At 37.9% G+C, this 15708-nt stretch overlaps 1 long non-coding RNA gene across 1 annotated transcript; it reads left to right on the top strand.

Moving 5' to 3' along the window:
- The first annotated feature begins 8086 nt into the window (after positions 1-8086).
- LOC114256279 (uncharacterized) lies at positions 8087-15486 on the top strand. The gene is made up of 2 exons (XR_003627132.2): positions 8087-8554; positions 15129-15486. It is a non-coding gene; the product is annotated as an uncharacterized LOC114256279 (long non-coding RNA).
- The last annotated feature ends 222 nt before the right edge of the window (positions 15487-15708 follow it).

The raw sequence follows: 15708 nt of genomic DNA, 5'->3' as shown, positions 1-15708 counted from the left end.
AACCTAAGAGGGGGGTGAATTAGGTTTTTAGAAATAAAAATAATAATACCCTAATAAAAATTATGACTAGCACAATTGATAAATATAGTTAATGAAATAAAAATAATTAAAACAAGTGTTCTAACAACTACGTCAGTTAATGATTTTAGCATAGTGAAAATGTGAAATATAGTTATGGCAACTTAAATAAAATAAAGAGAAAAGGGAGAGAGAGACAAACAAATTTATCGTGGTTCGGCTTCAACTCGGCCTACATCCACTCCTCAAGCTTCACTTGAGATTTTCCACTATTCTCTAACTTTACGGGTGCTAGCAACCTTTTCACAGATGGAGCAATCATCCACGGATTTTACACAGACTTTCTAAGTCAAGAACACTGAGTGTACTACACTCTTACAAGGTTGAAAAGAATGTGTTTTTGCTTTCACAGAAAGTTACAAGAATTATCTCTCAAAGAAAGATACAAAAATGAAGCTCTGGTTTTTCTGTAAACCTTACACGGGAAAGATGCACTTAAAGCTATACGTCTTAGTGTATAATTTCTGAAAGAGGATATAAACAAAAATTGAAGAACACTTCTAAGAGAATTTTTTAGAGAATAGATGTGGGTGATTATAGATCAAAGAATATTTTTTGATTTTTTTTTTTTTTTTGTAACTTATTTACATTAGAGGTTTTGGTATATATAATGAAACTTATAGCAGTTTATAGCCGTTGTATTCATTTGAATTTATAGCCGTTTATAGTCATTGTAGTCATTTAAATATCTTCCACTTGAACCTTTTGGCCTGCTGCTGTGCTGGACTGTTTAAACCTCTGTTTTGGGTGGTTTGAACCTCTGGTTTGGGCAGTTTGAACTCCTGATTTAATCAAATATTAAATACATTCTAACAATATTTAGGATAAAGGTTTAGGTGAGAAATAATGGGAAAAAATAAATTTTGATTCTATTTTTCTCTTTCAAATAAATTAAAACATAATTAAATAAATCATCAAAATAAATGTTAATTCTATTTTTCTCTTTCAAATAAATCATTAAAATAAATTTTGATTCTATTTTTTTTATAGCGATCCCGGGTTTACCCTTGTTGTACAATGATCCGGACATGTGTCTGTGGATGTTGGTAGTTGATTATTATCTTGTTTACATCCTTTTACTTCGTATTTGAGTTATAGGATGTGTTGGGCAGGTTTGTTACAGGTTGGTTGAGTTTAGAAACCAAAACTAGTTGCCCAGATTTTGACTTGTCCGCTCGAGCGGGGGTTTTGGCGCTCGAGCGGGAATTGCACCCATCCAGTATTTCCTGTGCAGTGTTGGACGCTCGAGCGTGGTATTGGCCGCTCGAGCTCGAGCGGGGATTGTGTGAGTGCCGCTCGAGCGGGGAGTTGGAAGCTCGAGCGGAGACCTGGTTCTGTAAAAGTTCTGGGAGTGTGTATCCGCCGCTCGAGCGGGATTGTTGACGCTCGAGCGGGAGTCTGTGAGTGACGCTCGAGCGGGGTGTTTGACGCTCGAGCGGGTCGACTGGGTTTAAGTTCCGTGTTTTGACTTTTCAAATCACTTTTTCACTTTCTCTTCTCTCTCCTACTTTTCCAAAACCACCATTGTTGAGCCTCTCACTCTAGAACTCTACCTTCTCTCTAGGTTTTGATCTAGTAGGAGTGATTTGCTCATCTTTGGCCTTTACAAAAAAGTTGTTGATCGTCGAGGGCTACATTTTAATCTGAAAATTTCGAGATTTGGAGCACGTTGGGTTTTGTCATCTTCTCCCTTGGAGCTCCGAATTTGAGGTAGGGATATCCTACTCCTCTCTATGGATTTTGTCTTTAAATTTTGGTATTTTGAGAAGTTGGGGTTGGTTTGGTGATTTTGTGAAAGATTGGGGCTTTTGTGTTATTTTACAAAGGTTGGGGTTTTATTTATAATAAACCTAGATGTATGTTTGGTATAGAGGAATGGAATAAATGTTGAATCATTGATGAAAATGGGACCCAAGGGTTGTAATGGTAATTATGGAAAATGACCTAATTACATTGTTTGATTAATTGAGATAATTAATTGTGAGAAATGAGGAAATGAAATGGAATTGTTGAGATTGGGAATGTATGGGGAAAAAGGGTGTAGTTGAATTATTTATCACTCACCGAATTGAAATGTCGATTGAATATCCATTGTGCATTTATTTTCTGTTTAGAGATAACTGCTTTGGGCTATCGGTGGAGGATAGTCGTGATTGTTGTAGACAATGCATGATGATTAGGCAAATGAAAACTAATCAATGGAATGTGTCATGGAATTTGACGGTTGATAGAATACATTAACTGTATGTATTGAGTGATTGTATATAGAACCAATGTGTTTGTATACGTTATGTGTAGAGGAGGAGATGGGGGATGTACTCCGCGGTTTAGGGGAAGATAGGGGATGTACCTCTAAACCGGATAGTATTGGGAGAAGATAGGGGATGAACTCCGTAGATACAGCTCATATGCTTGTCTAGAGAAGTGAAGATAGAGCTCTTATGCTTATCTTTGTGAAGTGTGGATATAGCTTATATGCTTATCTGTGAATGTGGGATATTGTTGTTATACATATCTGTTGAGAATGTGGATATAGCTTATATGTGTAGACACCCCATTTTTGACCGACCTTAAGACTCAGACGTCACCGATTGAGCACTTGGTGATGTTGCATAATGTGCTTGTTCAGAAGTTTCAGAGTCGCGGCCGTGAGCCCTACCTCCGGACTTCCGAACCCTCTTCTGTACCTTACCTTGGTTTGCGAACCAGACTCGATTTTCTCTGTTTCTTTTCCTGAGGGGAGGGAGAGGTCCAGTAGACCATCTCTCAATGTCCGTAGGCTACATTTGGTGGCCGTAGGCCATTTTTCCCATTTCGGAGTCCGGTTCCCGGTTTTCGGGACCGTTGGCCGTGTGCCTCGGTTTGGGACCGCTTAACCATCTCCTATTGCTCTAATTTTTGGCATACTTCCTATTTTCTCCCTTTTGAGGGACACTGGGGGCTGATAAACCCACTTCGTGGCCGAACGCCACTTTCGGTGCTTGGCAGCCCATTTTCGGGACCCTGAACTGCGTGTTTTGGTCCCCGAGCATTCGTTTTGCAACGGTTTTCGTTCATTCTTGGCAGGTACCTCTGTTTTATCACCGGGGAGGTCACTGAAGGGTGGGAGGCCAACAATTGTTACAGCAACCAGTTATACATCCTCCGACGCCCTCCGGCGCCCGTTTTTCGCACTTCCGGGCTAATGTTGAACACCTTGGGCCCATTTTCTCGAACTTTGAACCACATATTTGTGATGTACACACATGAGAGGACCCTAAAAGTTCATGGCCGGCCAGTAATTCAACTTGACCCTTTTGACCCCCTCCTTCCGGGCTAATGTTGAACCCCTTGGACCCTTTTTCTTGAACTTGGAACCACATATTTGTGATGTACACACATGAGAGGACCCTAAAAAGAGGTGGCCGGCCAGTAATTCAAATTGACCCTTTTGAACCCCTCTTTCCGAGCTAATGTTGAACCCCTTGGACCCACTTTCTTGGACTTTTAACCATATGGTTGTGTTGTACACACATAGGAGGACCCCACCAGTTGGTGGCCGGCCAGAAAATATGATTGACCTTTTTGACCCCTAGCCGGCCGGCTAGGGGGTGTGGCCGGCCGGCCACCTGCAACAAAAGTACCAGGCCGGCCGTATTCCTTGCACTGTGCACTTTACAGCTGTGGAGCTTTATCCCCCAGAAAAGATCTTTATCCGGGGGATATTTCTTGGGGGAAAGTTACTCTCCTTTTCCCCCACCTTTACACCCCCTTTTTGACCCTTATAACCAGCTGGTGGCCTCCTTTGTTGGGGTTAGAAAACTTCATCTTCAAGCTTCCATATACAACTCCATTTCTATACCTCTCATTTCCTTGAAAAACCCTAAGTCCCTAACCATCATTTCTTCTACACCACCAAGCTCTACCACCACCACCTCATTTCCAGCAACAAGGAAGGTTTCTCAAAGGCCTAAGAAGCTGCAAATTGATCCAAGAAGCAACAAAAGTTTGAGTCTTCAAGGGTGAGTAACCTTTTCTTCACTTTGACCCTTTTTCTTGATCTATTTGTAAGCCTCACATGCTTTTTGTTTCAAGCTCCGGCCCTAACTGAAAGGGGCCCTCTTTTGAGCTCATTTTCATTTTTCATTAAGGGCTCAACCCTGTTTGAGCCCTCCATGATGCACTTGCTTCATTGATCCTCTTATATGTCATAATCTTGCATGCTATTTTTGGCCCATGAGTAATCTGTTTTCGAGCATGTTGTAAACTGATATTAGGCTTATTTTGAGCCCCTCTTCAACATTGAAGAAGGGCTCAACACCATTTGGGATTTCCATGTCGTACTTACCTTTATACTCCTCTTTTATTCCCCATTCTTGCATGCAATGGCAGCCTACCATGCTTTTGTTTTTGGCCATTTTACAGTTCTGAAAAAGTGCTTATTTTGGTCCATTCTTCATATTTCATTTAGGTCCTTTCATGGTTTGGGACCTCCATATGCCACTTCATGTTATATCCCTCTTTTATTCCCCATTCTTGCATGTTTAGTTAGCCTATCATGCTTTTGTTTTTGGCCATTTTACAGTTCTGGAAATAGTCCTATTTTGGCCCATTCTACATGTTTTATTAAGGGTCTTTGGCTGTTTGGTGATTATTTTGCATACTTCATGTTATAGCACCTTTTGAGCCTCAATCTTGTGCCTTTTTTTTAGCATGTTTGTATACTGATTTGAGGTTTTCCATATACTGTAAATATTCATATTTTTGGTCCCTCTTCAGTGTTTTAGAAGGGAATTTTTCAGTTTGGATTTTTCTTATATCACTTGCTTCATTACCCCTCTTTTGGCCCCTATTCTTGCATGCCATTTTTGCCATACCTATGCTTGCTGTTTGGCCATTTTATAACTGTGAAAGTGCCTTTTTTGGGACTGTCTAGCTTCTGTCTTTGCATTCCACGTCCATATTGTGCACGCATTGCATAGCTATAGGCCATTTCGGGTGCCTAAATTCGCATTTCGGGACTATTCCATGCATTTGGTGTCATTTCGCCTCATTTCGGGGCTGTTTTCCCCCACATTTCAGTGCTAAAATCCCATTAGCATGTTTGCATATCATTTCCCATGCCATAGTTTGCATTTTTGCATTGCCTCGGTTTGCGTGCCCGTGTGCACGCATTTCGAGGTACTTCATTTTCATCCATCGGCATCCTATGTGAGTGTGGCTGAGGCTCTCTCATGTTGGTATAAGCCCATATCATGTTTTCATGTCATTTGCATTACGTATGCCATTGCCTCGGTTTGCGTGCCCGTGTGCACGCATTTCGAGACACTTCATTTTCATCTATCGGCCTCTTATGTGAGTGTGGCTGAGGCTCTCTCGTGTTAGTATAAGTCCATGTTACATTTTCCATGCCATTTTAGCCATATTGCATTGCGTATGCCATCGCCTCGGTTTGCGTGCCCGTGCGCACGTATTTCAAGGCGTCTCATTTTTAGTGCATTCTGTCATTTTCTCGGTTTGCGTGCTCGTGTGCATGCATTTCGAGGCATCTCATTTTCACATCATAGTGCATACTAGGTTGCATTTTAGATCGCGTTCTGTATTTTCTCGGTTTGCGTGCTCGTGTGCACGCATTTCGAGGTATTTCATTTCCATAGCATTGTATATGTTAGGATTGTATCTTAGTTGCATTTCATGCATATCATGCATATTGCATCATGTCCGGAATAAGAGTTAGCCCGGGCACGGGAAACGAGGTACATTTCGTACTCCGAGTGACGGAATGTGTCTCAATTCCCCAGTCACCGATACTCCGGATTATCCATGATGGAGTTAGGTTTTAGCTATAGTTTCATGTGCATTCATCCTATATTGAGTTGTGCATTTCGACTCCTCGGCCATCATGCCTCGGTATGCGTGATTGCTGGCACGAGGTTCGAGACATGCATATATCTGTGCAAATACATTGCTATGCCCCTTTCCTGCTCTCTGTTGCAGCAAAATCAGGAATCAGCCACTTTTTGGGGCTTGGCACGCATTTCAAGAACAGGTGTAAACAGAGGCTAATTGGGGCATTCCGGTGGATTTCCGCGCAAGACAACCCGGACATGCACCATCCATCAGAAGCAAGGCAGTCCCTGGCTTGCACACCAGTTTTACAGCTTTCTTAGTTAATTCATTGATTAAGTAGGAATTTGTATATATTTTCGGACTGTAATATTCGGACTGTAATATTCTTTTATTTGGGACTGTATATTTATTCGGACCCTCTGCGCGAAGGCACAACTGTAATAAGTGTGCGTGTGTGTGTTGTATGTCTTCCAACCCCACGTCTTTCTCCCTTTTATTTACTTGCTTACGATGGTTAGATTAGGGCATGTTTAAATTAGCATACAGTATGACAGCATGTTTGCATCATTCATCTGTATTGCATGCATCGGGCTCGGCGCATCATACTAACTGCATTGTATTTTTCAATTCCAAATTGAATATATGTTAGTTGTAGCATCTCATATGCCATGTTTAGAATAGCCGAGCCCGCTATAGTTTGCATTTTTGCATGTGTTGCATTAGGCATTTTTGTATACTTAGGATCATGCATGATTTCTAATACAATGCCTGTTTTGCCTTGGAGTACTCGGTGAGTTTTATGCTTTACCATCCTTGCATGCGTGTGAGTGACTGCCATGAATAGCATGCTTACCATGAGGCTATTTGCTTATGTGATATAACTGCCTGAATGCCTGTGGGTGAAGGTTGAGTTACTTGGATTGGGACAATTCATCAACTGTTTGTTTTAAGCCCACTAGATAGTGGCAAAAACATCTTTTTCTAAGCCCACCTGTGGGTGGCAAAATCTGCATTTTAAGCCTACTTGCGAGTAGCAAACCATTTTTCAAAAACAAACATGAAATGTTTTGTTCCAATTCAGGTGACCCGGTCTATACTTGTATGCTGTGCGCATCACATAGTAACCTAGGCTAATAAACCGGAATAAGAACACACAATGTTTTCAAAATTTGATATCATGGTTAGTAGAGGCCGATCTTTGATCGGGCGAGCGGGGGTGCTCACGAAGTGACCTTCCCCAATCGTACCCAAGTTCCCGAGCCGAGGCAACTTTGGTGATGACGGACACGTGGCCTTTGGCACCGAGTCAGGGTTTCCTAAATTTCCCATTAAAAAACATTTAGGTGGCGACTCTGTATCTGGCAAAGCAGTCCATGTTTGACACTTCTTTCAAAAATCTGTTTTCTCAAAACGATTTGCCGGATTTGGACTCTTTGGTTCAGATTTAGAACCGTGACTACGAAATCGAGTCCGAGCTGTAGCGAGGTCCCCCGCGGGCTTGTTACAATATGCTTATCTATGAATGTGGGATATAGTTTTTATACATATCTGTTGAGATGAAGATAGAGCTAATATGCTTATCTGTTGAAAAAGGAAAAATGAAAAGTAACTTGGACTCATAAGTCGTATGACATAAATATGTGATTTATGTGAATGTATCAGTGTTGACTATCTATCAATTGTTAATCTTTTAGTCATTGTTCATGGTTGGTTTAGTGTATTTCTACAGGGCTGTGGCTCACCCTATATGGGAATATCATTTTCAGGTACAGGTAGCATGCCACCTCCAAGGACATAGCTTGGGAGGCTAGAGGCGTACATACTTTTGTCGTTTTATTTTTGATATATTACATGTAAATTCAAGCCAATGGCTAAATATGTAAATGAGTTAGTACTCTTTTGTTGTAACCAAGTGTTAACTTGGAAAGCTGTAAGCCCGTAGGGCATTTTGCTTTTGTTGTTAACATGTAATACTTTTGTAATGAAACTCTGATGAATGTGAGGTTGTGAGACTTTTATATTCCAATGCATATTTATTTGATGGGTTTAATGTAGTTATTTAAAATATAATTAAATAAATGATCGAAAATAAATAAGTGTAACACAAGTAATGGAAACTGTTCGGTGATACAATGATGCCAAGCAGTGTATTATTGAATTTTGATTGGTGGGTTACATCATGTCATCATTGTGACATGGAGTAACGGTTAGACATTGTGGTATGGAGTAACGGTTATACTATAGCCAATTTTTGCTCCTCAGATCCTTTTCCTTTCTCTCTTTCCTCCTTTTCGACCTCTCTCTCTGTTATCTTCATCCTTGCTCTCTCTCTCTCTCTCTCTTTCCATCTGTATCTCAACCCGATCATTCCTGCCTTACTTTGTCTCTCGCGCAGATACCTCCATCTCTATCTCCACAGATAGTCCTTTGGCTCTCTCTCTTCCCTCTGTTTCATCTCTCTCTAAACCCTAAACCGATCCATATGAAAAACCCGAAACTCTTGAAATCGACTCCTTCAAATCGTCTTTCTAATAGAGAAGATGAAGACAAAACCCTAAGACGACGCAAACAAATGAAGAAGATGAACAAGACGAAAGCATGAGATTGCTGAAATTGTCTGAAATCCATCACGCATCTTGAAATCCAGGTAATTTTTTTTTTGAGATGGTCTTTATGATGATGGAGAATTGCTTCAAATTTGCTTCAAATTGCTTTAGATTAATTGAGATTGCTTGAAATTTGTTTGATATTGCTTGAAATTTGTTTGAAATTGCTTGATTATTGTTGTTGTTGTTGGTTTTAGGTTGTTTGTATTTTTGGTGAATTTTGTTACAAAATATTATAATCTGTTTGGGGGAGTTTTTGCTGGGAAAGGGTGAGAAATGGAGGGAGGAAAGAAAGGGAGGAAGGAAAGAAAGTAGTTGGGGATGATGATCTGGCACATTTGGCATTGCCAAAGCTTGTGCTAAGTTTGGAACAAGCTTTGGCATTGCTATAATATGGCGGCCAATATAGCATGCCAGCGGAGACCTGTTTTTGCCAATTCTTGCCAAAATTTGGCAATGGCAACTCCTTTGGCAACCCCCTGTGGATGCTCTTACAAGTGAAGTTTGAACTGGTTTAGTTGATTAATAGTCTATAACCAGTTTAAGCTTATTACATTGTGAGGGTGTTGTACAAAAAACAGAGTCGGTACATTCCTTTACTCGTCATTTGTTTGGGCAAAATTGTTTTTTTAGAAAATGTTTTCTACATTTTTTGGTATTTGCTATAATGAGAAATGGAAGTCAATGGAAAATGTCACCTCCACACCACCGACCAATACCCCACCATTGCCATTGCCTTCACTACCACCACCTCCTCTCCACCACCACCACCACCACCACCACCACCATAACTCCCACCACCATGGTCCCCTACCACCACTACTGCTGCCAACCAACCACACCATTACCACCATTAACACCACCTCCTCCCCCACCACCACTACTACCCTATAAAAATCACCTAAGAAGCACGAACATGGATACGCTGACAGGACAATTTTCAAAAAATGTAGAATACAACACACGTGTGGGATGCATATAAAATATATAATTTTATATATTTATTATAGGGTTAATTACACTTTTCACCCTTATAGTTTGACCCAAATTTCACTTTAGTCCATATTATTTCAATTTGAACAATTTGGTCATTCCATCTAAATTTTGGTTACTTTTTTCTATGTGTACACCTTAGAAAATCAACTAGTGTCCCAAAAATGCTAATTTTAAACTCCAATGTGGACAGAAAGACCAAATTGAAATTACACTTGTAAGGACTAAATTGTTGAATTTAAAATTATAGTGATCGAAGTGAAATTTGGATAAAACTATAGGGGTAAAATATGTAATTAACCCTTTATTATATCTCATTCATAGATTAAAAAAAGTGCAATAAACTTCTATATATTTACATTTTTTTCCTTTTGTTATTATATACTAAGTTATTTTATTCAAATTTATAAATAGTTTTATATTTCTAATCTATCGACATGCATATTTAAGTAATGGACACAGGTGTCCTCCAAGTGTCCGAAAAGTGTTTGGATTTCTTTTTGAAAAAAAAAAATAGGACATGTTTTGGTAAGTGCCGGGCACGTGCCGGGAAGTGTTTGACAAATGTCGGTATCCGACATGGACATGTCACTTTCTTAAAGGTGTCCGTAGTACTTCTTAGGCCACCACCCTTCGACCTCCACATCCAAAAATATTCTCTTAAATGAAAGTATTCGTTCTTGGATGGAGGCTCAAGATCAACCTTGTGAAAATCTTATATCTCCTAAGGGGGTTCTACCCTGTGGAAATGATCTTTAACGAAACTTTAGCTTTAGTTGGTTTTTGCCAAAAGAAATGCAGATCTTCTGTTTTTTTCTTCTCTCTAGGGTTAATAGATTTTTTCCTAGTTTTGTATAAGTTGAATCTTAGATAAGAAACCATGAATGTCTGCTCTTGAATTTGTATCTGTATTGCTTTTTATTTTTTCATTGAGACCAACCTAAATCTTCTTATCAACTTAAATGAAATCTCATACAGTAATAAATACTTTTGAAAATGATTATGAACGTTGTTGTATTATTGTCAATTGTATACAGGATCGTTTGCAAATTATTAGAAATGACACATTGCTTTATAAAACAACCGTATTTATTGTGATCTACATGTAAAGCTTGTTTGTCATGCGATAAGCATGTCTTGAGACAAATACAATGATCCAGTCTTTAGATTTCCCAAGGAAATGGAAATAAGCATCCCTCCAATGTTTCTTGATTATCAAAGTGCCACAAACTCCCCAAAACCCAGTGAAAAATCCCAATCCTATGCTGATGGATAACCATAGCATTTCAAACTTATCTTCATCATTTGCAGCTTCTTTGGTCTCAGTAGGAGTTGGCCCAACATTGTCAATACATTTGGTCAGTAGTGGAAGGCCACAAAGTGCAAGGTTACCCTCATAAATTGATGGATCATTGAATGTTTGAAACTGGTTACTTGTGGGGATTTTACCTGACAAGTTGTTATATGATAAGTTCAAGTAATTCAAAAAAGTCAACGATGCCATGCTTGGTGGAATAGGACCTAAAAGTTTGTTCTTTGAGAGGTCAAGTGTTTCTAACTGTTCCATGTTTCCAATATTCTCCGGTATCCTTCCAGTCAACTGATTCATTGATAAGTTCAAGGTGACCAATTGGAAAAGGCTTGTTAGTTCTTCAGGAATATTTCCAGATAAATCATTACTTGAGAGATCCAGAACATTCACAAGGTAAAGGATTGTATCCTTGTATTCCATTATACTTCCCTTTGCAACCACCTGCAAACTCCCCTCATATTGCTCAGTATTCATATTAAGCACAGATTTCATACCACTCAAATTCCCTAAACATGGTGGAATTATTCCTGACAAATTATTTTGTGAAAGGTCCAATATGTGAAGTGTAGAGAGGCTACATATTTGTGAAGGCATGTTTCCAGTAAAGGAATTATTCCGCAAACGTAGTATCAACAAAGATGGCATTCTTTCTCCTATCCAAGATGGAATGTACCCAGATATTTGATTGTCTCCAATATCGATGGTTTCCATGGCTGTACAATTCTGCAATGCGGATTGAAGTTCCCCTGAAAGATTGTTCTTCGAGAGATATAAGAATTTAAGGAATTTTAGGGAACCCATTGAGATTGGTATTATACCAGATAGACTATTGTTTGACACATCGATAAAGTACAAATCTGGCATATTAATCCAAAAGTCAGGAATTTCTCCAGAAAGTTGATTGTTTGAGATGGCTAGGGTCGTGATAGCATTTAGTTTACCTATGGACATAGGAATGCTACCATTTAGAGAGTTACTAGAGATATCTATGTCTGTTAAGTGGGGCATTACTTCACCAATGTCTAGAGGAATTGGTCCAGAGAACAAGTTATTATGTAGATACAGTGTGCTCACATTGGAAGACCAAAGTGGTAGAGGACCCTCGAAGTTGTTTGTACTCAGATCAACACCGGAAAAGACATTAAATCGTAATGAGTTAGGCACATGTCCGCTTAAATTATTATCAGATAGATCTAGTTCACTGAGTTGCAAATCCAACTTCCGAAGCCAGTCTGGTATTGTGTCTGAAATTCTAGCATTGACAAGAACCAAAGTGTTCAACTCACTTTGATTTCGAAGCCATGTTGGGAATTTGGGTCCCAACTGGCATGATCTGATCTTGATGAATGTGAGTTTAAAAGGAGGAATCCAATCAGAACTGATGTTGAAGATCATTGAAATATTTGGTGATCGATTATAAATTGAGATTTCCCTCAAGTTTGAGAGATTTGCAAAATGAGCTTCAGTACCAACACCTTCCCATGAATTATCCGAGAGCTCCAATACAACTAACGACGAGAGCTGCCCAAGGTTTTGTGGGATGCTCCCCATCATTTGATTGTTGGAGAGGTATAATTCCTCCAGGGAAGATAAATTCCCGATGGAGTTTGGAATCGGACCTTGGAACATGTTATTCCAAAGTATAAGATACTGCAATTTCTTTACGTATCCCAATGTATTAGGCAGGTTGCCAGTCAATTGGTTGTATCCCAGGTCCAATGTCTGTAGGCTACTACTAGGGCATTCAGATAAACCACTGATGAATTCAGTTAACTCTCCTGTGATGTTGTTGAAAGAAAGTTCCAACATCTGCAAATTACAAAACTTCCCTAGATTTCTTGACAATTGACCTCCAATGAAGGAATTTTGTGAGAGATCAAGGTTTTGAAGGGAAGTTAGCTTCGTAAAGGCATCTGAAACTTCACCTTGGAGATTGTTGGAGTTGAGATCAAGTTGGGTAAGGGAACTAAGATTGAACAACCATTGGGGTATTGTGGACTTGAAGCCATTGTTGGAGAGGTCAAGTACTGAAAGAGATGTAAAATTGATAGAAGGAAGAGAGGGTGGAAGGTTGAGAAGCACACACTGAGGCAAATGTAATTCTAAAAGGGATGGAAGCATATTGATAATTTGAAGCCAAGAGGATGCAGCCTTACTAAGGTCCACACCTCCCAAATTAAGGTACTTCAGAGATGAAAGACTTGATATCCATCTCAAATCATTGACATTTGAATCATCAAAGTAGGAACTGAGATCAAGATAAAGCAAGCTTGAAAGGTTTCCGAGATTTGGTGGGATTGTCCTACCAAAAAATGCACCAGAGAGGTTGAGATATCTCAAATTTGTGAGGGATCCAAGGAAATTTGGGATTTGGATCCCTCCAAAGTTATTCATACTCAAGTCTAAATAACTCAAATATTTCAAATCGAGTATAGAAGGATTGATCTCACCTCCTATGCTTTGACCCGTTCCATTGATGCCAAAACTATTTGGAAATGAGTTGCGAAGTTTGAGCTTGATGACATTTCCAGTTTTGTTGTTGCAGCTCACGCCTTGCCACATACAACAATTTTCTCCAACCCAGGAAGAAAGCCGGCCTGTAGGATCCGTGAGACCTTGTTTGAAGTTGAGAAGTGCTTTCTTCTCAATTTCTATGCAACCGCCATTGACACTCTTGTAGCAGGTGCTGAGTTTTATGGTTTGAAGGTAAAAGAAGAAAATGAGAAAGAGAAGTTGGAGGGAGCCACTTTTCATACCCATGAGTGGTTGTGCAAGAATATGCTCAAATGGAGAGTACGTGTTTGTTGTGTTGTGACTATAGTACAACTCACTTCCCATATATATATATATATGAATGAAGATTCTTTTGCTGAAATTATTGAAACTTTGCAATGAGATTGGCTTGGTTGTTGACGTGGAAACATGGTAACCCAAGTACTGAATAAGGGTGGTGGTCCAAGGTCAGGAGGAAGACTGAAGGATGAATAATGAAATGATGATAAACAATATATGATCTGTATGATTGGTGAGACTTGTTAGATCAATCAAACAATGATATATGCGATAATAAACAAAAGGACAAATTACATTAACAGTCATTATAGTTTGAGGTACGTGTCATTTTAATTCATAACTTTTCAATTGTGACACATTTAATCTTGAATTTTTAATATTGTTTCAAATAAGGACAATTGAAGACCATTACTCAATTTTAAGGGCAAAATTATCAATTTGCTAAAATATAAACTAATTTGACAAAAATAAATGTCAAAAACAATATTTTTGAATTTTTAAAAATTATTTCTACCCACCAAAGATAAAATTATGTAAAATTGATAAATCTTTTACGCATTTATTTATTTATTTATTTTACCAAATTAATTTTTATTATGTGTTTGGATAATGACCATGTAATGGTGGTTGATAGGATTTTAATGTGTAATCGATATATTTAATATATGAAATGTTTTTAGATTTGGATTTTTTGATTTAATGGATTTGTTTAATAATGATATCAAAGTTATTGCCATATTTGACTTTTGAAAAAATAAAAACTAATTTAATGAAAATAAAAATAACCACTCATTACATGATCATCATCCAAACACATAATAAAAATTAATTTGGTAAAAAATATAAATAAATGTGTAAAAGATTTATCAATTTTATATAATTTCATTTTTGGTAGATAGAAATAATTTTTAAAAAATCAAAAATATTTTTTTGACGTTTATTTTTGTCAAATTAGTTTATATTTTATCAAATTAACAATTTTGGTCTTGAAATTAAGCAATGGTATCTTCAATTGTCTTTATTTGAAATAAGATTCAAAATTTAGGGCCACAATTAAAAAGTTAGGGACCAAAGTGAAATAAATCCTAAATTATAGAGACCATTAGTGTAATTTGTCCTAAACAAAATATAATAAATCAAAGTGTATAGATAATTTTTGTATAATAAATAGTGGATTTTCTCATATTTAGTACAATTTATACTATCGTGGACCAATTACAATTCTGTAGTAGTTTAATAATATCTAGGCATTTTGACTAGGAATCCGGGGTGACCCAAGCTCTCTGGTCTGGTGTGAATTTAATAATACTATTGTAATAATTTGATAATTATTGAATGAGAACACTTGTTTGTCAGAGTTAATTTGATATGTAATAATATTATAATTAAGAGAACACATAGTTTGACTTTCAATTAATTTGATCTGTAATATTGTTGTAATAATTTGAGGCTTTCAATTAATTTGATCTGTAATAATGTTAGAATTATGGAATGAGAACACATAATTTAACTTGCAGCCCTAATGTCATGTTCCAAGTACTCTCTCTACAGGCTTGCTTGGCTGAAAAAGATACTCTATTTGCAAGTCAACTCATTTTTGTTTGCCGGAGCTAGCCTTCCAAATCAATCCTCATACATAGAGATGCTCTTCAAACTCTGAAGTTGTTGTCAACTTGAGCTCAGAGTTCATCATGCCAGGCGTGAAACTCAAACTATATTGTTATTATTATTTTTAATATCAAGTGCCAACTTTGGTCATAAATCTGTTTTTCGAACTCATGGACCATGTTTGATCGTCTGCTTGCGGATGAGGATTGGATTGTTAATTTGTGAGTCTGATTAAAATTTATGTTTTGTTTGGTTGTGACAAAGTAATATAGGAATTTAATCTCCTTTTAAGGGTGAGATTCATAGCCCAATCTCATGGGATTAGATGACCAAAAGACTATTTTATTCCCTCTTCATGAAAACAATAAAACTCTTTTTATGTACCAAGAGTTTATCTATAAATTTAATTTTAATCCTCTAATATCATCATAATAATGCACAAACAAATACAATTTATCTTACATTTCAAATCTAGTAGTATTAAACTAG

Source organism: Camellia sinensis, chromosome 1, assembly GCF_055761805.1.
Source record: "Camellia sinensis isolate YWXY chromosome 1, ASM5576180v1, whole genome shotgun sequence".
Taxonomy (NCBI): domain Eukaryota; kingdom Viridiplantae; phylum Streptophyta; class Magnoliopsida; order Ericales; family Theaceae; genus Camellia; species Camellia sinensis.
Note: the sequence above shows the minus strand (reverse complement) of the source record. Positions and strands in the feature narration are given on the sequence as shown.